This window comes from Pan troglodytes, chromosome 5 (genome assembly GCF_028858775.2).
Source record: "Pan troglodytes isolate AG18354 chromosome 5, NHGRI_mPanTro3-v2.0_pri, whole genome shotgun sequence".
Lineage (NCBI taxonomy): Eukaryota > Metazoa > Chordata > Mammalia > Primates > Hominidae > Pan > Pan troglodytes.
In genome coordinates this window covers 72,209,727-72,236,972 of record NC_072403.2, presented here as the reverse complement: position 1 = coordinate 72,236,972, position 27,246 = coordinate 72,209,727, and positions in this window count along the sequence as shown.

Genomic DNA, 27,246 nt, shown 5'->3' with positions numbered 1-27,246 from the left:
ATTGACTATGTATCAAACATATGCCAGAGTTATCTTTCAAAATAGAAGTCTGACCAGGTGATTCCTCAGTTCAAAAAGTCATCACTGGCTTACCACTCTTCTTGAAAACAGTAAAACAATTTAATCTAGCACAAAATATCACCAGCTATTTCTTATTGAATATTGGTTTTTCTTATTGAAAACATGGTGACAAACTTACTTAGGTTACCTCCAAATTTTAAATATATGGGATTTTCTCGACTTTTCACAATGATTAAGTTTAATTACATGTCAATTATTTTCGATATCCATGATCCTAATATAAGAAGTGCCAATGGCCTTCTTATACACTAACTACATTTGTAGATATTGAGTTGTAAAAGCAAAAAAAGTTTGAATGTTAAAGTTATATGCCTGACTATGGCCAAGTTCATATTGGAAATACCATTGTTTTTAATTTAAATTTAAGTACCTTGTATTTCACTCCAAATAGCAAAATCAAGAAATTACTCTGTGTCAGTCATCATATCAGAACAATTTAATAACGCATAATTACTACAGGTGCAAATTATCAGTGTGACTAATATATATAGTTATATATAACATAACTAAAACTCTGTGGTCCTACTGTCAATAGCATCCTCTGAATTTTTTTTTTCTAAATTCTCACCTAATTGAAATCAAATACCTTAAAGATTTCCCTGAGACCACTGTTTATGACTCACCAGTCCTAGAAACTGATATCTGATACAGAACCCTGAGTATGTACAAGTAAAAGAGCCATGAAACATTTCAGAAGTCAAATTGTTTGATCTTTCCTACTATTTTGGTAAGAATACATGGAATTAGCAGACACTATAGGTAAATTAGTGGGTCATCGATGTGAGGATCCCAATACTCAATTGATTTTTGAGAACTGGCAAGTAGAAATTTAAAACTTTCTTTTTCTTACCACCAAATATCTATAACATTTAGGGAAGCTTTTCTTAAGTCACAGAATGTTCAACTGACTGCTCATAAGAAAAGACATTTATTTCATGAAACATCCTACGTTCCTCCATTGGAAATAATGTCCTCATTCTCTGAATCTGTATAATGTTATGTGTTTACATTTTATGCTGCTTACCCATTTCTTTTCTGTGTTATAATTGTTGTTTTGCATGTTGTATCTCTTCTCTACGAATCTGAGTTTCTTAGGATAAAAAAAATCTTAAATAGTTGTTAGAATCTAAGTTCAACAATATACACATATTAAGTGCTAAAATATGTGTCATAAAGGATATATTAAAAAATAACATAACCTCACATCTTTCCATTCACACTCCTTGAAAGTAACTTGCAAGCTTTCCTACCTGTTCTCCCTAGAACAATGTCTCCTTATATTCAAGAAGACTTGCTACACTTGACCTCCTATAGGGACTATTACTTGAGCCAATCTGAGCAAACAAATTTGGACTGCATACCTTTATTTTGCCATCCATAGCATCTTGTGTTTATACCTCTATCAACACATATTAGTTAATATAGTATCATTTGTTTACCCATTTCTCCCTTGGAGTATTATTCTATACCAACCCAAACAGCCACAGTTGTCACACACCAATGAATACACTGATCATTTTATACTTATCTTTAACTAATTTATCATTAGAAACATTAAGTTGGCATCTTCATTTTAGAACATTAAGAACAATGTCTTCTGAACACTTTCAAGCCTCTCTCATTTTCTACAACATACTGTGGCAATACATATTTTCTTTCTCCTTTCAGATTGAAGTGAGTCAGCCTTATAGTCAGAAAGTCTTTGAAGCTAGTCTTCAAATTCTGGGAATGTGCACACAGCCTTCTCCTTACTTGGGAATTCAAGTGCAAATGACATGAAAACAGTTACAGAAAGTAAGGCAAAACCAAATGAAACACTATCATACAAGGACACCATCTAACATCCAAAATATATCAAAAGCAGCAAGCAAGATAGGCTGTGCTGTACGTCAGCATCCCTGAGCTGCATGGAGAGCAACAACCAACAGGTCTTCCTTCCTACACATTAACTCTTTTCTTAGTTTCATTTATTTTTAATTAAGGGGGGAAAAGCTTAAAGCAGGTGGTTTCTGTATGAATAAAAAAAAAGACTCCTAAGCCAAAAGAGAAGTATAAAACCCTGCCGTTTCTCAGTGGCAATGCCAGAAAAAGCAGAGAAACAGAGATTGGTTTTTATCATAAAAAATGCAATAGATGCAAGTTATATTTTCTCCCACTGCCTTGCCAGAATTTAATTATTTCTAGAATAAGCTAGCAGGTGTAAAATGCACAGTTCCATTTGTTATCATGTAAGAACCATGTGAAGAAAAGAAGTTTTGGTTAAAAAAAAAAATTGAAGGCACTAAGTCTTAGTCTGTTCAGGCTACTGCAAAAAAAAAGATACCATAAACTGGTTGACTTATAAATAACAGAAATTTATTTCTCATAGATCAGGAGGCTGGGAAGTACAAGTTGAGGGATGTTTAGTGTCGGCTTTCTCACAGATGGTGCCTTCTAACTATGTCCTCATAGGCTGGAAGGGACTATCTAGTTATCTGCAGCTTTTTTATAAGAGCACTCATCCCAATCATGAGTACTTCACCCTCATGACTGAATCACCTCCCAAAAGCCCTACATTCTAATACCATAGTCTTAGGGGTTAGAACTTCAACATTTGGATTTGGGTGAGGGAGATACAAACACTCGGGCCATAACAGAATAGATAAGCTAATCTTTATATAAGTTAATGTATTCTGTGCTCACCAAAAGAAATCTGAGTATGGCTCAGAGTGAAAAGATCTAGAACTGTATTTTGGTTGCAGAGTGAAAACTTTCTGACGTAGTGCTCATGGATATAGGGTTTGTATTCACTGGACAAACTACATTCTAACATTTGCTATCTATGAATAAGCGACCAACATCTCTGAGCCTGTTTCCTCATGATCACCATAGGAATAAATAATGATTCTTACATCACAAAATTGTTTTAATCATTCAATAGGGTAAAGTATCCAAGACATTTAGCCTGGCAAATAGTTAGGCTTCCTTCATAAATAATAACGTTTTAATGGAAGCGTATGGCTCAAGTGATATTTTAAATCACTCTAAATATTATTGTAGAAAACAATGCATTATATCTTTAGCAGTGTATGATATTGCATTCAACAGACTGTTCCACAAAATTCTTGTGCTTAGTTGTGATTAACACCACAATAATTGTAATCCATTCATGTTTTCGTTCATGTATAATAATCAACAAAATTTTATTTAGAATCTACTATGTTGTATCTGCCTGGAGAACAGTAGTAGGTAATATGTGCACAGTTCCTGTTTTATGGAACTTATTGAAGAGGAGAAAAGCAGACCAGAGAGGGAGAAGGGAATAGAGAAGAAGAGGAAGGGAGGTGAGAGTAGTTGGTCAAATAATAAATATATAGCCACAAAAATAATTGATGAATTACAATTTTAGTAATTGCTATGAAGACAAATTATAAAATGCTGCCTAATTTCTTGTGCGAATGCAAAATGGTACAAATATTTTAGAAAACAGTTGGGCAGTTTCTAAGTAAACACACTGTTACTGTATAATCCAGTGAGTGTGTGCCTCGATGTATAGCAAACGAATTGAAAACATGTTCACACAAAAAACTCCACAAGAGTATTTATAACAGCCTTATTCATGATTGCCAAAACTTGAAAACAATCAAGAAAAACTTTAGTAGGTTGAACGGATAAACCATGGTACATCTGGACAATGGAACATTATTCAGCCCTGACAGGGGCTCTCACGCCATGAAAAAATCCTGGAAGGATATTAAATCCCCATTATTAAGTGAAAGAAGCCAATCTAAAAGGGCTATATACTGTATTACTTCAACTATATGGCATCCTTACAAATGCAAAACTATGAAGACCCTGAAAAGATCAATGATTGCCAGAGATGGAGGGGACAGAGGAATTCACAGGGGGATCACAGAGGATTTTTAGGGCATTGTTACCATTCTGTATCTATAATGGTGGTTACATGTCATTATGCATTTGTTCAGACCCAAAGAATGTACAAGACCAAGAGTGAACTCTAATGTGAACTACAGACTTTGGGTGATAATGATGTAATATAGATTTATTGATTGTAACAAATGTACCACTCTGTCATGGGATGTTGATAGTGAGGGAGCCTGTGCATGTGTGTAGGGAGGGGTATATGAGAACTCTCTGTATTTTCTGCTCACTTTTTCTGTGTACCTAAAGCTCTTCCAGAAAATAGTTTAAGAAAAAAAGAGTTACCTAAGCACATGTTGTGGCAGTATTATGAGGTTTACCTGAAAAAGAGGGACATATGCTAAAACCTGAAAGATGAGTAGAATTGGGATAGTGGGCAGGAAGGATTGGAGATCATTCTAGTTAAAGTGTAGCATGTGCAAAGACACACAGCCAGAATTTTGAAGGGAATATTTGAGCAACTGAAGGCTAAATAGGGGGCTACAGTACAGGGTTAGAAGATCAGGAGGAAGTGAGGCTAGAGAAGTTATCAGGAAGGGGTCAAACTGCACACAGCCTTGTAGACTACGGCAAAGCTGTAGGACTTCGGAATGGATTTGGGAATCCAATCTGTTTTTATTTTAGAGAGTAGCTTAATAATATCTTTGTACAGACATTGTGGCTCATGCCTATAATCCCAGCATTTTGGGAGGCTGAAGCAGGACGGGTGCTTGAGGCCAGGAGTTCCAGACAAGCCTGGCAACATAGTGAGACCTCATCTCTACAAAAAATATTATAAAAAGTTAGCTGGTTGTGGGAACACATGTCTGTAGTTCCAGCTACTCGGTAGGTTGAGGCAGGAGAACCATTTGAGCCCAGAAGTTTGACGCTGCAGTGAGCTATGATCATGTCACTGCACTCCAGCCTGGGCAGCAGAGAAAGAGCTTGTCTAAATATATATATACATATATATATATATATGTATATATATATATATATATTTAGTTATATAATATATTAACTATATATAGACAATAATATAGTTATTTATCTTAAAAATAAATGGATATTGCATTTAGTTATCTATCTTAAAAATAAACGGATAACATTTATGGCATAGAGGAAAGAACACTGATCTACCAGTCTGTAAGTATGGGCATTTAAAATTCTGTGCCCAACTCTCCAATGGGTTAACAATGTTATCTTCAATATAGCCAAGCTTTTAATTCATCCACATGTTCATGCTGTAAGTGAAGAAACAGGCTCAGAGAATTTTCCATCTAATTGAAGTCTAAAATGTTAAGCCATTACTTTTTTGAGTCAATATATGACATTAAATATATTCTAGGTTTCTACCAAATACATTCTTCCACCAGCCACATTAAGCAAAAATCTGATGCATAAAGATGAAAGGTGGGCATTCATTATCTTTAATATCTACATAGGTCTATGAGGTGGTCATTATTTTACCATACTCCATTTACCAATAAAAACTGCTGTTGTAAGAATTTTTTTTTTTTTTTTTTTTGAGTCTCACTCTGTCGCCCAGGCTGGAGTGCATTGGCAAGATCTCGGCTCACTGCCAGCTCCAAATCCCCGGTTCAAGCGATCCTTGTGCATTGGCCTCTCCAGTAGTTGGGATTACCGACAGCCACTACCAAGCCTGGCTAATTTTTGTATTTTTAGTAGAAACGGGGTTTCACCATGTTGGCCAGGCTGATCTCAAACTTCTGACCTCAAGTGATCCACCAGCCTTGGCTCCCCAAAGTGCTGGGGTTACAGGCATGAGCCACTGCAACCAGCAAGTTGTAAGACATTTAGATTGTACATCACAGCTGTGCCATAATAAAATGTAAGGCAACTTATTTTAAATATTCTACTTCTGAAAATATTAAACTACATTTTTCATTATACATTATACTTATTTAATACAGAAAACTTCCTCTTTTCATTAATATTTATGTCTTTATTCTAGTTTGCACCATCTCCTCCCCCAAAACCCTCACATATCTTGCATTACAAAATACTGTCACTGTCTTGCTTAGAAATGCTCAGAACACACATCCCTCCATCTTTTTCTCCCCCATAGCACTCACTGCTGCCCATAAACAAATTAACAAATAAATAAACACAATAATTTTGTTTCTTCCCCCATGCATCTTCTGCTTTTTAGGTGGTAGATTTCATAAAAGCTAGGATCTTGGCTCTCTGTTACCAGAGCCTAATTGATCTGGGGAGAAGAAAATACATTTTTTGTGTTTTTTTTTTGGTGTTTGTGGTAAAACTTGTCCTGAGAAGCAGATCGAGCCTTATTTCTTATGGCTATTTTATATTTAGCATTCTCATTAGCAGTACTGAGCAAACCCTCGGGGTGGACTTCCACTATGTGGTGCAGATTAAGTTTCAGCGCTTTTAGAGATACCTTTCTAATCCTTAGGAGGAAGCCATTATCTTTTGTCCACTGAGAAATCTTTCCTAACGACTACTTTACTCAGAGTTCGCCAATTGCTTTATTATTTTTTAATATTACTACCAAATAAGCGTCCTAGCTAATGCTTTTATTTCCCTCATCATACAGTTTTCTTCATTTTGTACCCAATGCTGACTTCCTTATTATCCCACACATTATTTGTCTCTTCCGTACAGCTGAATGTTCTCTTTGGATAACAAACTGAAACTAGTTGATTTTTATATTATTTTAAGGATCTGAAAAAAATGGTGCTCAACATATATTAGAGAAAACTATCAAATTTCACCCGAATAAGATCATTATTGATTTTTTTAGTGCATTGCAAGAGGATGTGAGCCTGTACTCTTTTCCTTAATTTGAATGTAAGACTAGTGTATACGTATTTCTTTATAAGTTTTCCAAATACATTGTTTTAGTGAGTATCCAAAGGATGTGTTTTGACTGATCTAAAATACAAATTACTTGAATTCAAATAAGGATAAATGTCAAAACCACAAAAATATCTACTTAAAAGAGTATTACGAGTTTGTCTAAAATGGCATCTTTGCTTTATTTCCTATTAGGAGATAATAAATATTTTTTAATAGAACAAGTCATCTCAAACACAGAAAACACTTGGTAAATATTTATTAATAATATTGATGACTTTATCACATGAGAAAACAAAGACCAGAAACATAGACATACATCAAAATGTTTGTCTGTCTTGCTATACTGGTGTCTTCTGTGTTAGGTTTATTTTGAAGATGACATTTAAAAACTGAACACCACAAATAGGCTGTCCTGTAGAACTCAGAACCCTTTTTTCTCAGAAAATAGTTTCTCCATTTTTTCTTCATTTTAATACAAATACAGCTTCCACACTATATAAACATCTGTGTTTTAATTTAAGGGCTGTAATTAACACTTTCATAGACTCTATCATTTACAAAACACAATAAGCCTGACCAATAGACACTCATCGGTTAATGCATGGAGATCAATCTTGTTTGGCAGAATTTCATTTACTGAGGAAGAAATGAGCAGTTCTGATCAAATGAAAAAGAGAATGATCATTTTTCTTGAATTCTTAAGCAAGTTTAGGACATTCAAAAATTGTATTCTGTCATTTAAATTCTTTTACAGAACATTTGAATTTCAAAATGATGTAAGTACTTTAATCTTGTTTGGAATCACTTTTGTAATTGGATCTGCTTAAACAAATAATATTCACTAATTATCAGCTTGTCAGAGATTGTCATAGCTCTAAACATTAAGAAAAACCTGAGAGTTCAGACTTTTAATGTTATCTTCAAAAAATTAATTCTCAGAAATAAAGAAAAAAACAGCTTCCCATCTCCCTACTCAGCAGGGACTATTTACCTCCCACATCACTCTTCATCATTAAACAAGAATAACTGTAGTAATATTAATCCTATCTAATCCTGTAAATATGTAGCTGAATTAACATTTCTATATGATGACCTAATTAGTGAAACTTTTAAAGTTGCTTAAATAAAAGGAATCTGGGAAAAAAGTGCCATTTTTCTGAAGATCTCTGAGAAGAAGAAAGATATTAGAGGGAAGTTCAGGTGAACATAAAAGGATTTAATGTGAAGAGAATTGCTACAAATTGTTAGGTAAAAGCCTTATTGCTTTGAATTGTGCTTTGTTGTTTCATGTTCAATTAAAAATTCAATACAAACATATTTCAATTATTTGAATTATTTGAATGTTCTTTACACGGATTGCATGTGCTACTGTATCAGCTGGTGTAATTAGAGTACACATGCAAGACAATTTTTAATTTTTAATTTTTTACGTGTTAATGGAGAATCTGATTGCCAAATTAATGACTTTTGAACAATCCCATAAAGCCTTCTAGTAACTCTGAAAAACAAGACAACCATTCAAGTTGAGATACCTGAGAAGCCTAATTAGAACAACAAAATCCTTTTTTTAAAAGACACATTGAATTACATGAATGAAAGAAAATCCATTCATGTTTTCTTAATAAATATATTCATAGGTCCTTTCATTCTAAAACAATCACAAAATTCTGGGTTTTGGTCTGGTGTGTAGAGAATTTGGAAGTCATCATTCCCATCTACACAATAAGAGAAAAGCTGAACAAACTAAAAATCAACTTTTCTTAGATTTTTAAGAATATTGAGATCATTTCCCACTAAAGGAAAACTTCTGCCCCCAAACATTGGAGAGACAGTCAGGCAGGTACAAAGAATTATAGCTTACCAGAGCAGAAATTCAGAAGCAGAAACCTCTGCTGGAGCCAAAACCAGGGTAGAAAAACAAACTGTAATTGATGAAATGCTGGAGGCTCAGTGTGTACGAGCTTGAGAGTTAGTTAGAAACTACAGGGGAGCCCACTCTTAGGGAATACCCCACACTGTAATGAACTTTACATTCAGAAATGCTACAGGGTTCTCACAGTGAGGTTTGGAGAAAAATCCCCTCATGCTTCCAGCATGGAGAGGAGAGAATAGCCATTTTGAAGACTCCCAGAGCATTCTGTTCCTCTTAACAAGGCTTGTCCTCAAGTGAAACTATTTTACCAGAGCTTAATTGACCTGCAGGAAGGGAAATACCCAACTCCAGCCCTGTGTAGATTTTCTGTCTCACCTAAGGGAATGGGGTACAGAGAAGCACATTCGAAGGTCACAGACCAGAGGCACAGAATCACCAAGACTGAGACCTAATTATAGGACTGTTAAAGGCTTACCCTCTCCCTACTACACCTTACTGCCATATCAACAGGGATCTTTTATAACAACAGGAGATTACAACTGAAAGAACTCCACACCTCACACTTCTTTAAGAAGAATTTTCTAATGAAACCAAAATACAACAGGCAAGATGAAAATAAAACTATAAGACGAAATTTTGACCTCTGACACCTATGGCTGTAGCATAGCAAACACAGCCTGACTCCTAGCCAGATAAACATAAAATGTTATGCTACAGGCCTATTTATCTGAGTTTCTTTTACCCAGTGCATCATGTGTTTAAATATAAAATTACAAGACACACTAAAAGCCAAAAAAATAGAAGAGACAGAGTAAGCATTGAAGTCAGACTCAGGTATGTCAGGGAGTCTGTAATTATCAGACTGGGAATTTAAAACAACTGTGACTAATATGCTATGAGCAGTAATAAAACAACCTTAACAATGATGACCAAAATGAAAACACATATACAGATGCTCCTCGACTTATGATGGGGTTACATTACAATAAACCCATCAAAAGTTGAAAATATTGTAAGTGGAAAATGCATTTAATACACCTAATCTACTGAACATCATAGTTTGGCCTAGCCTACCTTAAATCTGTCCAGTACACTTACATTAGCCAACAGCTTGGGCAAAATCATTCAACCCCACACCCATTTTATATTACAGCGTTGAATAGATCATGTAACTTATTGAATGCTGTGCTAAAAGTAAAAAGCAGAAGGGTTGTAGGGATGTTCAAAATACCATTTCTACTGAACGTATGTCACTCTCATACAATCATAAAATCGAATAATTGTAAATTAGTGACCGCCTATACTGTGCTCTGTGCTCTTAGGAATACTGCAACGTCCAGTGTTGTCTTTGTCCTTCAGGAGTTTACAGTGTTTCAGAGTTGACAGAGAAATGAGCAAACGTTCCAACAGAATGTGATAACTGATGCAATGTTTAGTCTCTTCCCATCTATTCTAGTGCTAGAATGCCATGACTTACCCCCTGTACATTGTCAACTCTCCATTATGGACACTGTTTTCATGTTCACCTACACTCTATGTACACACTTCATTTTTAGTACTAATGCAAATCAATTTACCTTTTTTCTAATTCTTATAACTGCTTTATTCTTAAGATTCTCTCAAGTTTGATATCTTCCTGTGAATGAAGTACCCATGAAGTTTCACATTTCCCCATGGTTGTGATTTTTATTCTTTTAATATCCCATTTGCACTAAAGATTAGTGGGAGAGGGAAAAATAAACCTAAAAAGTGATTTTCTAATGTTTTTATGCATTTTCCATACCTGTATCCATTTCAATATTTTATTTCAATATTTACAAATTTAACGTGCTACAAATATTTTATCAAATATTTTGAATATTTGATTTTCTGATAATTCAGCAGATTATGTTATTTTCTGTTCCAATTAATAATTTGCATGTGATTTTCGAAAGTATATTTCTTAGGAATATCTAATTTAGAGTAAATACATACTGCTATAGCATTGGCATGAATAACATTTCAATGTTAAAATTCTTTTTCAATAAACTGAATTTCCCCTATCTTTAGCTACTCATTTTAAAGAATAACTAATGCATTAGCAAAAGTTGAATCTCCCTTATCTCATTGTAGCATTTCACACAAACATTATCTCTTGCTATGACAAGTTTTTAAATTTTGTTTCAGCTTTCAAGTACTTAGAGAATGGTTGCAAAACTATCCATTTGAAATTAATTTAGTAAATGCCTTACTAAAATGTAAATGCATTATGTCTATAACATTTTCTTCTATTTAGTAGACATGTGGTCTTATAAAACTATATTTTCCAAGGTGTTTCTATTTCTAATATATACTAATGTATTTATCCTTCAGATTTGATTTTTTTATTAAAGAAAGAGCTCAAATATTAATAGATTCATATTTCACATGTGAAAGAACATATACCAGGAGATTAACTATTTCAGGAAATTTTATAGATATTTGGTAGTGAATTATTTGTTTTTATGAAAACATATCATATGTAAAATAAGCATTGATTTTCTAAGTTATTTAGATTCCTACGTATCTAAGGCTGCACTGGCAGAAGACATAGTTAAATAAAAGACACATCTCAGTATTTTGCTCTTTATACTGACTCTTCGAGGAAGACATTATTGGTATAATCTGAGGTGTCAGAAAAATAACTTCTTGGTACCAACTAACTTCCAATTTAAGTAACAGAGCATCTGATATTTTTCTCCAAAGATCTATCGCTTTTGTAGCAGTAAGAGAAAATCTTTTTCCTAGGGCAAATCCAAAATTAGAGAATTCTCAGAGAAAGGAAGATATCTGTTTGAGCTCATTCATATCCCTCCAAAACAGATGAGCCCTGGGAATATCCTGTAAGAGGGAACAGCATTGGACTTAAGCCCAGGTCCTTCTACAATTGATTTTTCAAAATCTTGTGTTCCGTGACAGTTACTGATTATTTTTTTCTATGTAATTCCTTAACCTCGTCTAGAGACTCTTGGTTCTGGTTTTTCCTTTCTGATCTTTCACTTCTGAGAAGGAGTTTCTAGCTCCATTTACACTTCCCTTCACACTTGTTCATCTTTTATACACACTGGCCAGATGCTTGAAGTATGATTCTTTATTCTGGCACTGACTCTAGTCACCTGACTATACCCCGTCTCTAATTATTTAGCCTTAATTTCAGTGAAGGCTGGTCTAATAATGATATTTATAAACATACATTTAAAATTTCTGATAACACATTCTTACCAATTGCTGTTTTTTCACTATATTCATGGGCTGCGGTCAGTTTTAATAAAAGACTGTGGTCAAATGCTATTTTTTAATAGAGACATTTTTACCAAGGAAAGTCATTTCTAGTGCTAATGGAGTTCAGGCCAGTTCAAACTTGCTGAGGAAGCAGATCCGTCCTCCTCGGACATACAATACGCTGAGCCCAACCCTGGAAGTAGTACTATGTCCTTGGGCAAAATAAAAGTTCCACCAAGACCCTGACAGTATTAAGTAATTCCTCCACTGGCATCCTCCTTCCAAATGCATTAAGACATTAAAGGCCAATACATTAAGTCACTTGCACCTTGGTGTGGATCAATTTATCAGAATGTTTTTCTTCTGAAAGAAAGGACTGAGGGTGCAAGTGATGCATGGACAAGAAGGGAAAGAGGAATGCTGAGAAAAGTCTAGCGTGCACAGACAGAGAAGGAGAGATGCGCTGAAGATTAACTACTCCGACCTTATTTTTCACCATATAATTTTCTACTACTTACTGTGTATCAAAGAGAGTAAAAAATTATTACAACCACAACCACCAGTAATCTTTACCATAAATCCAGGTGTGCATAAACATGTCGAGCCAGGTTCATTCTCCATGCAGAGTTCATGAACACATGAGTTGGGAATGCACTCAAGCTCCTTCTCACAGTGGTGTCCAGACCATCCTGTTCAACAAAATTACAAAGCAGATATGCAATTTTTAATGATAATAAAAACAGTTATGCTAATAGCTTATATTTATTGGCTTTTACTATTTGAAATAATTATGCTAGATGTTTTGTACAAATTACCTCAGTGTATCTTCATGATCAGTTTATCAGGTAGCTCTTATTCTATCTCTATTTAGTTCAAGAGAAAACTAAACTCAGAGAAAATAAATAATTTGCTCTAAAATCACACAGTTAAGTATGAATGAAAGTGAGTACATGTATGATATGTCTCAGCTCTTATCCGTGGTGCCATTCAACATTACATATTCAAATGTCTTTACTTATTTTACTTTGGAATAAATACGTGGAAAGCAATAGAATAAAGACACTTAATAATTCCCTTAATACGAATCTTAAATTCAGAGGAAAGCACCTACTATAGATATCTAGATATACAATGTTATTTGTAATACTTGTAGTATTACAGTTAGTATTTTACATTTAGTATTTGTTATACTGTGGTTCTATAGAATATAAGTATTGTGTCTATGTACATTTGGCCATTGGCTGTAAGAATTCTCATTAAACATGACAATCTAAAATTTTCCAGACCAAAACACAGTTTGATTGTATGTATTTTGTTTGGCTTTTGCTAGTCAAACATTTTATTATTTCCATCATCAACCTATCAACCAACATTGCTAAGTACTGCATAAGCTAATATCTCAGCTATGATTTACTGGGTAGATATTAGGAACAGTTTTTTGAAACCATTGATTCTTTCCTATCAGATAATTACTTCTTATGAATCTTAATATGCCTAACATGCTAGCCACAACATCATGTTAACCTAAGTATACCCTTCCACATAGGGACAATGGGTCTTTACAGGCAGCTCTCACAGCTCACTGACTATGCTTACTCTGATCACAACTTTTTAACTTTTCTTTATTTTTCTATGTATTGTCCAATAGCATTTAATCTGAACCCTGGCTGTTGGGAAATGTAAAATTTAATTATTGTTTATACTTAGGAAGATATTCTGATTGTTCTTCCCTGATAAATTGTAACAAAACAATTAAATACATATTTTGAGGTACTTAGAAATGATTTATTGAAATACTTCATTATAAGAAACAAATAGGGCCTGAGTCTAAAAGACATGGTGATGTCCACATCAAACTTAGAAATAGCGGCCAAGAGACTAAATTTATCAAATCTTCATCCAAGATTCTTTCCACTTTGCAATGCTCTTTCATGTGCTGGGCTGATTCTGCAGGGATCTCTACTAAAGAGGCTGTAAAAGGTGATATGGAAAAAAACATCTTCACAGGGTTTATAAAAAGCCAATATGACTTTGTTGAGTCTCACAAACATATTATTGAGCATAAAAACATATTGCATAAAAATACACCCTGATAAATGCTCTTATAAAATTCGAATGCATATGAAACTTAGTAACATTGCTTAGAGATGCATACATATATAATAAAACTCTAACAAATACTAAAGGAATGCTGATATAAAATTCAGAATAGTTACTTCAGGGAGTGGGATGTTCCTGGAGGGATATAGAGGTGGCGAGAATTATTGCTAATATTCTATTTCTCAGAACACATGGTAGTTATACACATTTATTACAGTGTATTTTATATTTTTTATATATTGTATCCTCTTCTGATCGAATATTTCAAAATATATTTTAAGCAATTAAAATGACATAGTTTTCCTTTGCTTCTCATACTGTGAAGAACATGATAAAGCTTTAAACCATAAGATGGGAAGTGTAAAAGAAAAATTGCACTGGGCCAGTTATACAGACAAAGAAGACTTCATTCAAGAGTACTGCATAGGAGACAGATTTTTACAATAGAGTGGAGAGCTTGTACTCAACCCCACTGAAATAAATGGGAGCAGGAACACTTTTAAAGGCCAGGTGAGCTAACGGAAAAGTACCAGGGGGATGTTTGGGTGGGTGGGAATTTGGTCAATTTCAATAGGCCACCTGTACTTGCTGTCTCTTACTGAAGTTAGGCTTCTACTCTCCCAAAGAGACTGGGAAATAGGGGCACTATTTGTCTCATTCCAGGGTTACATTTGTTTTGTTTTGTCTTTCATTGTTGTTGTTTTTGCTGTTTTGTTTTGTTTTGTTTTGTTTTTGAGACAGGGTCTTGCACTGGTGCCCAGGCTGGAGTGCAGGGGTATGATCAAACGTCACTGCAGCCTCAACCTCCTGGGTTCAAGCAATCCTCTCACCTCAGCCCCCAGAGTACAGGATTACATTTTTGAAGGAATGACTCCCAGGTCCTTGGGAAACAGCCTGAGAGAAGATTTACATCTCAAAGAGACAGAGAAATTATTTACAACTACAAGTTTTCTAAAGTAAATGCTCTACGAAAAGGGAGATCAGGCCCTATAGTCAGGAAGAAGTCTGTCTAAAGCCTAGTCAAACTGAGAAAAACATTAAGGCTGTGTTGGTCAAAGACAACAAACAAGGATAGAAAATAAATTAGTCAAGATTCATTACAAGAAACAGAAATCACTCTAGTTATTTAAGCAAAACGGACCTGAATAATGGAATTAGATGCTTACAAAATTATCAGAAGGAAGGAAAGCTGTAGGAGTAACACCAAGAACCACAGGTATGACTTTCTGGAAGATGTCCCCTCAGTCATGATCAGGAAGATGAGAAATACAAAAGCACTCTTAGGATTTTTGAGTTCAAGGGCCCATTGTGCTAATCCAAGGAAGGTTGACCACCAGGCAGCTGCCATTTCAATGCACCTACGCACTGAAATAGTGACTCTACAGTGAGATCTGCTGCAAAGATCCACATAGCTCCATGACTTTTTTTTACCAGAAGAATCTGCTAAGACACCCAGAAATGGTCTCCATCAGAGCCTTCAGATTTTAGGTATGTTTCTTACTGGCGGAACTCAATTATATTTGCAACTCCAGTTTTGAGGGATTCTGGAAGTTGTAGTTTTCAATACTCTTGCCTCTGCAGTACAGGAAACCACACTACATGGGAGTGGATACTGAGTGTTAATCATACCCATTAGTATGAAGAAACACATAAGATGAATAGGTGCTTATTCTGGTGTGGGACAAGGTAATGGGTAAGAAATGAGACCAGAATAAGAAAACATAAATCAGGCAAATAAATATTTATTGGATATTTTTTAATGTTCAGAAATGAAATATATTTTCTTTTGAATCTTATGTAGGTTTTATGTTCATTCTTCATAAGGTAACCAAATATTCAGAAAATAGTTTGGTAACTGAAAACAAAAACCAAAAATTGTCATTAGCAATCTAGGAAAAGTAATCAAATTATTATGGTGTTAAACTAATAGTATTAACCTAATGTCTGACACATAATATAAAATAAGTAAGTGCATACGGAATAAATGATTGAAAATAATTGTGGTGCAAAATAAAGACAACTTTAGGTGACGCATTGCAATAACATTGGAGTAAATTTTTACTAATTTTTTTTTAAAGACAATCTTGCTCTGTCACCCAGGCTGGAGTGTAGTGGCATGATCACAGTTCACTGCAACCTTAAACTCCTGGGCTCAAGGGAGCCAACCCACCCAGCCTAAAACTAGAGTGATCTTAAGTTGAAGACTAAACCAAATCTTTAAATACATTGATATATTCAGCTAGAAATATTGACCAGTTTTAATATTACCATTCTATAACATAAGTTATAATACTTTGAGTTTATGAATGAAAATAAATGTCACTACTTCTAAGATTTATATATTTTATTTTCATTTCATTTTCCCTCTCCGCCCATAGTGATTTCTATCTGATGTTATGAATATAAAATAAAAATAAACCTAAACCTAAAATAATTTTGTCTAACTAGTTAATACATTATTTAGTAATTGGATAACATAAAATTATTTTCTCTTCTTAGTCTAACTCTAGAATATGTAAAAAAATTTTACATGTACACCCTCATGAAAATACAATAGTATACACTCTTTTATCTCATAATAAGGATTTCTTTACTTTTCATGGATCTTGATTTAAAAAAAGATTATTCTGTATCTCTTTTGTTCTAAATGCAGCCACCTCATCACTGACAATAATTGTGGCTACTGGTGGCAGATATTATCTATGTTTGTTTCTCTGTTTTCTTGCCCCAAGGATAGTGCAGCATTTCTGCTACAAAATGAACAATACTACTTTAAGGGCAAAATATGCATTTGAAGTTTGCATCACCAGCAATATAAACACCATTGCACCCCTGCTGGGTATAAAAAGTAACTGGGCACAGTGACTGTCCCAGGGATTGAGAACAACTCTGAGTGAATTTGCGGTACACAAACTGTTCCCTATCACTTCCAATTTGCTCTTCATGGGATAGCTCTGATATCACTTACTGGGTGTTCTACATTGTTAGATAACACTATACATGGTACTATTTCGGCTAAAAACATACTAAGTGTGTTTCTATTTCTATAAAAAACATCTGAATACCTATATTGATACTTCATTGGAAATGAGCTCAAAAACCCATTTAATTCCCTATATAGGTACAGGATGAACTCTGTGATTAGGACTGTCCTAAATGATGTTCAGGTTGTTTCTTGCACAAAGAATTCATGCAAAGAGGATGAGTGAGGTCTGAAATCTAACCTGAGCTCCACTTGTCACGTCTTATACCTTGTTGGCTTGGAGGAAGTGGCATATTTATATAATTTTTCTGCCTAGAGATGGTGGAGGGCTTTATGCTTACCATGGCCCTGTCATGACTGGACAACATTGTCCATCATAAATGAATTGTACTTTTTCAATATGTGCTGAACGCTCCCCAAGGACTGGTTATGATACAAACTCTCTACTAGGATTTGGTGATACAAAAATAAACAACATTTACAATGTCTTCTAACCCACTTATATCCAGTTTAAATTTCAGTGTGTTTTGCAGAATGTCTGGTGGGGAAAACAATATTTAATTTTTCAAACTGTGTTCTGTTCAGAATGTTGCAGGATTCATGCAGCTCTGTTTGTACTAAAATGAAGAGGGAAGGGAGAAAAGAGATAAAACCTTTTGGCATAGAGGTGGAGTTACCCAGGATGACAACCATGGAGTTGTTGTTAGATAAAGACAAGAGTATTTTGATAATTAGCAACATAATATGAATGTAAGAAAGATTTCCACAACTGAAGAAAATGGCAATGATTTATAGTGTTTAACCAATTTAAAGACAGAGGAATACTTGTGTAGTTTTCTACCTGGAGCTGTGTAAGATAAGATAATGGCATGACTGAGATCAAAGCCTAGGAAAAAATTATCAAAATTATTTGAGGTTTTTTAAAAATCAATGACAGAGAAGTGGACATGTGTAAATGAAATGAATCAGTCTTTGTGTTTTTCTATGGCATTTAGGAGAAAGCAAATTGCTGTGAATTACTCAGAAGAGTGAAAAGTTTTATATTTTTCTAATGGAATCTTTTAAAGAGAAAAACAGATTTGGGTAGGAGACTTCCTGAGAATTCTCACAGTGTTTAGAATTGCTAACATCTAGACTAAGCTGAACCACACTGATTGATTTTATTGGGGAAGGCCTTTGTTTTTTAATGATTGGTCAATTCAATTTTTTACTGTAGTAAGCACATTTAACATGAGCTCTCACCATTTAACACGTTTAACTGTGTAATACATTACTATTAACTATAGGCATGATATCGTACAGATCTCTAGAATGTATTCATCTTGCATGACTGAAACTTTATGAGGAGTTTCTCTTCACCAAGATAACATTTTGGGGGAATATGAGAAATGATGAATGCACAAGTGTCAGTGCAGACTTCTTAGGTGTGAATCTTAGCTTTGCCACTAACATGTTGTGGGACATTACCCAGTGGTTCTGGGACTCTGTTTCCTTATTAGAAAAATTAGGTGAAATGAGATGCCCTTTTCTCGATGTTATGAAAACTTAATTAGTTAATACATCTAAAATAACATGGTGTCTATGCAGTAATACTGATATTATTATTATTTTCTAAGCACATACATGCCAAAGAACTCACACATTTGATCTTCAAAATATAAAATTCATATACACGAGACAGAGGTGCTGAAAAAAGGTAGAATTTTCAATAAAAATTATAGAGAAAAATTAGTATTCTATCAAAATCAGTTCCTTTTGGGGGTAAAGAGTTAATTACAAACGGACAGCATGAGAAAATTTTGGAGGATGGTGGTTAATTGCCTTACTGTGAGGGTGGTTACACAACTTTATGCATTTACCAAAGCTATAAAATTGTACACAAGAGAGTTAATTTTACTGTGGGAATAAAAACACCCTGAAACCGTGGCAAACTATGCCCATTAAGAAAATGAGAAAGGGATGAAGAGTAATCTGCAGGAGCAAGATTATTCCTTAAATAACTTTAAAGGGAGGATGGATTGGCATGATTAAGAGCTATGGCTGGAGCAGAGACAGGAGTGTTGGGGACGTGTCAATAGCATTTTCCAAAAATTTGACTTTTTCATTTGTCACTTAGTTTTCACTCCCATGACTAAGTTGTGAAGAGTGTAAGTAACTTTAAAGTCAAAGGTATCAGCAGATTTTGAATAATGCCTAGCAATACAGGTGGTATCATTTTGAAGTCTTCTGCTTCCCAATAGGGATCTGAAAAGCAGCCTGAACGATTCAACAGCTTAAAAATGTCCTCATGCTTGCAAGTGAATCCAGAGTAGTGGAATCAACCTACAGCAACAAAACTAATCTAGCACCTGTAAGATGTTTATTAACATGAAACAGAAAATGAATCTAGTAGCTACAAGATACCTATTGTTATGATAAACAAAATTTATATGGGTATTTTACTTAACTGTTTCTGTAGAATTTATTGTTTATGCTAGCTACCATAGAGTATGAAGTGTTTGTGGGCACAATAAAGATATTTTTTGCTTGAAAGAGGCAAAATGTTTGAAATGGTATTCATTTCTTATATAAGAAAACTGTAATTTTATTCTACTTATTTTACCTACAAGAGTTCCCGTTTTATGTACGGGTGGCTATTTCAAAAGGGAAGTACAAAGTTCTCCAGATGTTCTATGTGACCAAATAAAACCTAGTACTAGTAATGAATGTTCAAAAAACAGAGTAGGTCTCTGAGTGATGTTTAACTTCTAAATAGTATGTGGGTGACACTCAGTTGATAGGTATTCACTAGTTTGTGTGACTTCACATAAATCATATTAGTCCTAATACTGTCATGGCTATTATTTCCGTGGTGGGCCCAATAACCAGAAGCCCAGAACCCTAGGGTTTCCATAGGCTTTCTGAAGTCTTCTGTGAGGTAGGTAAATAGGGACTTTTTTTTTTCTAAGAGATCAAGTCCTGCTATGTTTCCCAAGCTGGAGTTCAGTGGCTATCCACAGATACAATCGAAGCATGTATCAGCCTCCATCTCCTGGGCTCAAGTAATCCTCTCACCTCAGCCTCCCAAATAGTTGGAACTATAGGCATGCTACTATCATGACTGGCTCAATAACTTTTTTTAAGTGACCAGAAATATCCCCTACATATATTCCTGAGAAATTACTGCTGCTCAAGGAAATTTAGGCATTGAACATCCGTTTTGGGTTAACTGAATGTTGAAAATAAGATGAGTGGCAGAAGATGTAGGAAAAGAGCAAAAATCTGAAGTTAGAGAACTAAAGAAAAAAGAAGGAAAAAATGCATGATCAACAATCACTTATATCAATATAGACCTAAAGGAATATGATCAAAGGTAGAGATGGCCAAAAAGACCAATTTTTAATGAGCAGTTTTCTTAATCCATTCAAGACTGCTATAACAAAAATACCATAAACTGGGTAGCTTACAGAAAACAGAAATTTATTTCTCACAGTTCTGGAAGCTGCAGGGTACAAGAACAAGTTGATGACAGATCCTGTGTCTGTGGAGAGCCTGCTTCTTGGTTCTTAGATGTTGCCTTCTGGCTGTGTCCTCACATTGTGGAAGGGCCAGCTAGCTCTCTAGGGTCTACTTTATAAAAGCACTAATCCCATTCACAAGGGTTTTACTCTCATGACCTAATCATCTTCCAAAGTCCCACCTCTTAATACTATACTATCGTACTGTCGATTAGGGTTCAGCACATGAATTTCAGGGAGACACAAATATTTAGACAATAGCAGCAATTATTCCTTGAAGAAAACAAGTTTATTCAGCTCGTCCATCTCTGTGCTGACAATTGTTGGAAGAAATAATAATGTCAATACTAATAAGAGCTAACATTGATAAAGTACTTGCTGTGTGCCAGGCATAATTGATACAAAGAACAGAAGTATGAGGCTTACATATGTTTAGAAAATCCATCAATAAGGTATTACACTCTAAACATTAAGATTTCCTGATGATAGCCTAAGTGCTTGCTTTCTAGTATCATACAACATTCATTTCATGTTTTTAAAGAATGATCATTGCTTAAAACTTGATTAGTAGTCAACAATAGTATTGGTGGAGTGGATTGTCAAAATTGTATTATACATACATGTCCATATACATTTACATAAACATATATATTATTATATATGCAGTATGCTTATTATTTTTTAAATAATTACCTGGTTGGCATTTGCAAACATATCCATTGATGTGATCTTCACAGTCTGCACCATGTAGACATGGTGATGAAGAGCATTCATTTATATTAATTTCACAAAATTGACCAGAAAATCCAGGAAGACATCTAAGGAAAAAAAAATGAAAACGATATTTGTATATATTACACACATGAGCACTATCACTTTTCATCTTGGGATTCCATCATTCAAACGTGTTTTCAGAGCTCCAACAACATGTAGCTGGGAGCCTTCCACGGGGTGACAATGAGTTGAATTGTGGCCCCAAAACAGTATGTCTAATACTTAACACTAAATATCTGTGAATGTGAATTTATTTGGAAATAGGGTCTCTGCAGATTTAATTAAGTATCTTGAGATGAGGTCATTCTGGATTAACTCGGTGGGCTCTAAATCCAGTGACAAGTGTTCTTACAAGCACAGAAGACAGAGACCCCCACGGGAGAAGGCCACGTGAACATGCACACAAAGATTAACATTATGCAGCCCTAAGTCAAGGAACACCCAGAGCCTCTAGAAGCTGGAAGAGGAAAGATAAGATTGTCTCCTAGAGTTTTCAGAGGGAACATGGCCTTGCTGACACTTTAGTTGGACTTCTGGCCTCCACAACTATGAACAAATAAATTTCTGTTATCTTAAGCTAACGAGTTTGTGGTAATTTATTATGTCATTCCTAGGAAACTAATACAGAGATTATGTTATTGCATGTATCTGCTTAAATCCAAGTGAACTGTTTGAAAAGAAATAAAACAGAGGTCTCTAGGAGACTCTTAAAATGGAGAAATTGGGGGCAGGTCATGAAAGGTATGCTCCATAATTGGAAGAATAGATATGGAAAGAGTCAATAGGTCAGAGACGATTGTACTTCCTCTTAATTTTTAGGGACGCTTTAATGAAAACCATTTAGATGTCAGCTGTTAAACCATGCTTCAAGAACTGATGGAGGATCCACAATATTGATTAAAGTGCAATGTCCATGGCTATAGATACAGATTTGTCGAGTGCCTACAACATGCAGGTATTTTATGAATGCTAAGAATACAAACGTAAGTAAAACTCTGTGTCTGCCTTCAAGAAGCACTGAGCCCAGTTGGGAAAATAGACAAGTAGCCGACACAATTATATGATAAATGCTATAATCAGCATATAGAGAAATGTATTTTTATCATGGCAGAGTATACGCAAGGGCAAGAATAAGAAAAGAGTGTGAGTTAATCCAGAAATTGCAAGTAGTTTTGAATGGCTGAAATATAATGTGGGAGAGCACAGTCTGGGGTGATGCTGATGAAAAAGGATAAATTAAATAAATAGAAATTAGATCATTATACAGCATTGGATCATAAGTTTTACCACAGCTAATATTTACTGAAAACTTATTCACAATATATAACTTTACCAAAGTCACAAGACAAGCAAATTTGCAAAAGTAGAATTTATTGGTCTGTACTAATCAGCTAGCCAAATTTAGCCACTCTGCTTTACTTGCATACACAGTTACTTAGGTGATATAAAAATTAAGTTCTGTTTTTCACTGCAACTGGGTCTGCCCGGCTGAAGCTAGGTAACTATGAATTTTAGACCATCCAGAATGTTAGTAACTCCACTGTGCTAGATCCTTACCTAGCTGAAGACTTTCTTGACCAACAAACAATAAGACTTGCTTTAGGGCCGGGGGCGGTGGCTCACGCCTGTAATCCCAGCATTTTGGGAGGCCGAGGCAGGTGGATCATGAGGTCAGGAGATCGAGACCATCCTGGCGAACACGATGAAACCCCATCTCTACTAAAGAATACAAAAAATTAGCTGGGCGTGGTGGCGGGCGCCTGTATTCCCAGCTACTCAGGAAGCTGAGGCAGGAGAATGGCGTGAACCCGGGAAGCAGAGCTTGCAGTGAGCCCAGATCATGCCACTGCACTCCAGCCCGGGCGACAGTGCGAGACTCCCTCTCAAAAACAAAGACAAACAAACAAACAAAAAATGAAAGAAAGACTTGCTTTAACTGTGTGTGGATTTATGGATGGTCTGATTTTGTACTGTGAAGATGACATCTTCAGTATTGAATTCCCACTGCCACAGTGAACCTCCCCATCTTTGTAGCAAAAAGAAACCCATAGCAGTGTTTTTTTTTTTTTTTTTTTTTGAGAGGAATTCATCACTAGTGGTTTACTCTTATATGCAAAATAAACTTCTATGCAAAATAAACTCAGGTCTGATTTTGTCAATAATCGAAGTGTTCATTGTCTTTCCTTGAATATCATAAATTGTTCTTCAAAAATGCATTATCAATATATTTATTTTATTTATTTTTGAGACAGGTTCTTTCTCTGTTACCCAGGCTGGAGTGCAATGCAGTGGCCCGATTATAGCTCACTGTAATATAAAACTCAAAGTAATCCTCACACCTCAGCCTCCCACATAGGACTACAGGTGGTGTGCACCATCACACCTGCCTAATTTTTGTGTGTTCATTATATAAAATGGACATTTTCTCTGTGTCCATTATACAAAATGGGTCATGCTATGTTGCCCAGTTACATTATCAATTTATATTCTTGGCAGAGTTATCTAAAATGTCCATTTGTCTGCGTTCTTACCTATGAACAATATTAACATTTATTTTAATTTTCATTGCAAAGGAAAAAAACTACTTACCTAATAAAGATTTTTTAATGGGGATAGTTTAAAAAATTTTTAGTATAATTTGTATTTTGCGATAATTTTAAGGATAACAAAAAAGTTGCAAGGGTAGCACAGAATGTTGTCATAGACTACGGTTTCCTTTATTGTTAACATCTTACATTCACATGGTATGTTTGTCACAACTAGTGACACAATATTACTACATTATTATTAACTAAAGTCTATGTATTATTGCAGTTTCTTTAGCTTTTATCTAATGTCTTTTGTTTCTGTTCAAGAATCCTATTCAGAATACCACATTCCATTTAGTTGCATATCTCCTTAGGCTCCTTTAGACTGTAATATTTTCTCATACTTCCTTGTTTTTGATGACTTCGACTGTTTTGAAGAGCATTGGTCAAGTATTTTGTAAACTATACCTCAATTTAGGTTTAATATTATTCCCATGGTTACACTGGTGTTACGTTTCTGAGAGAAAGACATCATAGAAAAGGCTCTCATCACATTATATTCACATTACTCTTTAGAGGGAAGTTGCTTTGCACATCCCACGCTTAAGAGATGAGGAGTCATGCACACCTCTTTAAAGGAGAAGTGCCTATATAAATAATTTGAAATAATTTATTCATATATATTTTTAAAATCTTTTCTGGAATTTTGAGTGAAATGGCTTTGAATCTATAAAAGTCAAGTTGTAAGAAACAATATCTTAACAATACTGAGTTTTTCAATTTATGTTAAGAAATATCTCTCCAGTGACACATATCTTTGATTTCTTTCACCGATATTTTATAGTTTTCTACACAGAGCTATTATAAATATTTTATTAGATTTATACCTAAATGCTTCATTTTTGTTTACTGTTCTAAGTGGTATATTTGTTTTGTTTTGTGTTTCTTCTTTCCGATATTCCAGTGTCCATTACTGGAAAGCAATTGACTTCAGTATGATGATCTTATATCCTGCAAACCTTGTTACACTAGCTTATTAGGTCCAAGAGCTTTTTTCAAAAATAGTAGAGGGTTTTCTATAAAGAAAATTATCTTCTACAAAGATAATGATTGCATCTGTAGATAAAGACCGTTCTGTTTCTTCCTGTTCAATCTGCATACCTTTTATTTCTTTTCCCTGTCTTATTGCACTCAGTAGGACTTCTAGTAGGATATTAAATAGCAGTGTTGTGAGAGGAAATGTTTGCCTGTATCAAATCTGAAGGAGAAAGGGTTTAGTTTTCATCATTAAGAATGATGTTAGCTATAAGTTTTTAAAATGTAGCCTTTATTAGGTTAAGGAGTTTACCTTTTATTCTGAGATTTTTTTGTTTTTTGTTTTTGTTTTTGTTTTTGAGATGGAGTCTCTCTCTGTTGCCAGGCTGGAGTGCAGTGGCACGATCTCGGCTCACTGCAAACTCCGCCACCCAGGTTCAAGTGATTCCCCTCCCTCAGCTTCCCGAGTAGCTGGGACTAGAGGCACACACCACCACGCCCAGCTATTTTATTTTGTATTTTTAGTAGAGACGGGATTTCACCATGTTGGCCAGGATGGTCTCGATCTCCTGACCTCGTGATCCACCTGCCTCGGACTCCCAAAGTGCTGGGATTACAGGCATAAGCCACCACACCTGGCCTATTCTTAGTGTTTTTGACAGTTTTTATGAGTGGAAATTAAGTTTTGTCAAGTGATTTTTGTGCATCCATTAAGATCATTATATGGTTTTACTTATTCATCTGTTGATATATAATCATATTGATTAAATGATACATGATATGATAATGATTGATACAGTCATGTGTATTTTTCTTGATCAAGTGTTAAAATAGTGAACTATACTGAATGTTTTATGAATGCTAAGGTTTGCTTTCCTGGAATGAACTCCACTTGCTAATTTCAGGTTGTGTTAATGCAGTCATCTTCTTGTTATTTGCAAAGGGCCCATGATTTCAATTTTAAACTTTTAATGTTAAACTTTTACTCTTTGTTCCTTCAAGGCTATGTGATGTTTACATTCTTAGCTTGAATGGAGGAAAGATTTTGAAAACACTTATAAAATAGAAGTGCATAACAATTTATAACCCCATGTTTCACAAAAATATTTACACAATGATCTGTAAAAATTTATAACATGGGGAAATTGTGCTACTTATATTGGTATTATAAGCAGTTTTATCCCATACATATTTATTCACTTTATAAGCATTTTAATAGAATGTCTGACGGATTGAAATTACTTACCCAACTTGTTCATACAAAAGGATTTACTAAAAACTGTTAAACACTACTACATAATGACACTGTCACACCAGGCTTTTAACGTAAGAATTGCTCTGCAATACTAGGAGAAGGGGCATAAAAGACAAGTTGATTTTGCAGCATAGCAACTAAAAATATAACAATGAAAGCAACTGTTAAAAATGAGAACTCAGAACTTAACATTAGAGGGACCCAACATCATGCCTCCATTCAGCTTATTGATACAAAAGATTTAGTTTAACTGGTATTAACAGGTGACAGGAGCCACTCTCAAATGATTCTTCAAATTGGAAAGTACTGTCTTACAACCCATTGTTGCAGATAAGAAGTAAATGAAATTATTTTGTATGGTTTGCAGCTGTTTGGATAACCACCTGGCCTGGATACTTTCCCACAATCATTCTGCTAGTTACCACTTATTACCCAAGACCTTCCTGAAAATCCTCCTTTAGGCCCTCACTATTGTTGCTGATACTGTTCCTTTGATACAGCTGCTTTTATTTCACATTTATTAAGCCCATCATAGTAGTATTTATTTTCCATTATTTTCTTCACTTGTTTCTGTTCGTTAACGATAATGCAGAGCCCATGTCTCCTGTTGGTCTTGTCCATGGGAGTTTTATAGATTTTACCACTCCAAAAACAGCACTTGGTTCATTTATTAAGATAAATTATGAGGCACATAACAAAGCAATTCTCCAGAATTGCTTTATTTGTTTATTAACAAATGTGTCTGGTATCATACAACCGAAGTAAGAAAGAATAAGAAGGGTACAAAAACTGAATTTTCATCCCCCACAATCTATTCTATTCAGAAACCTTTTTTTATTTTTTGAGATGGATAATATTTTAATTTAAATGAGACTTAATTCAAGTTACATACATTCACTAAATTCTTATTTGCCTTTGAAATATTTACATTAAAAAACAATTAAATTTATATTCTATTTATATTACATTTATAATTTCTAATATCCCATTTGCTGGGCTTTGATAATATAATTGATAGGATGTAGTTTAATAATTGTCAAGGAAGGAACGATGTTATAACATGACTTTTTATATCTGCAAAGCATCAACTTTAAAATATTAACTCTAAATGCTCAGAAGCTGAGTGTTTATTTATAAAC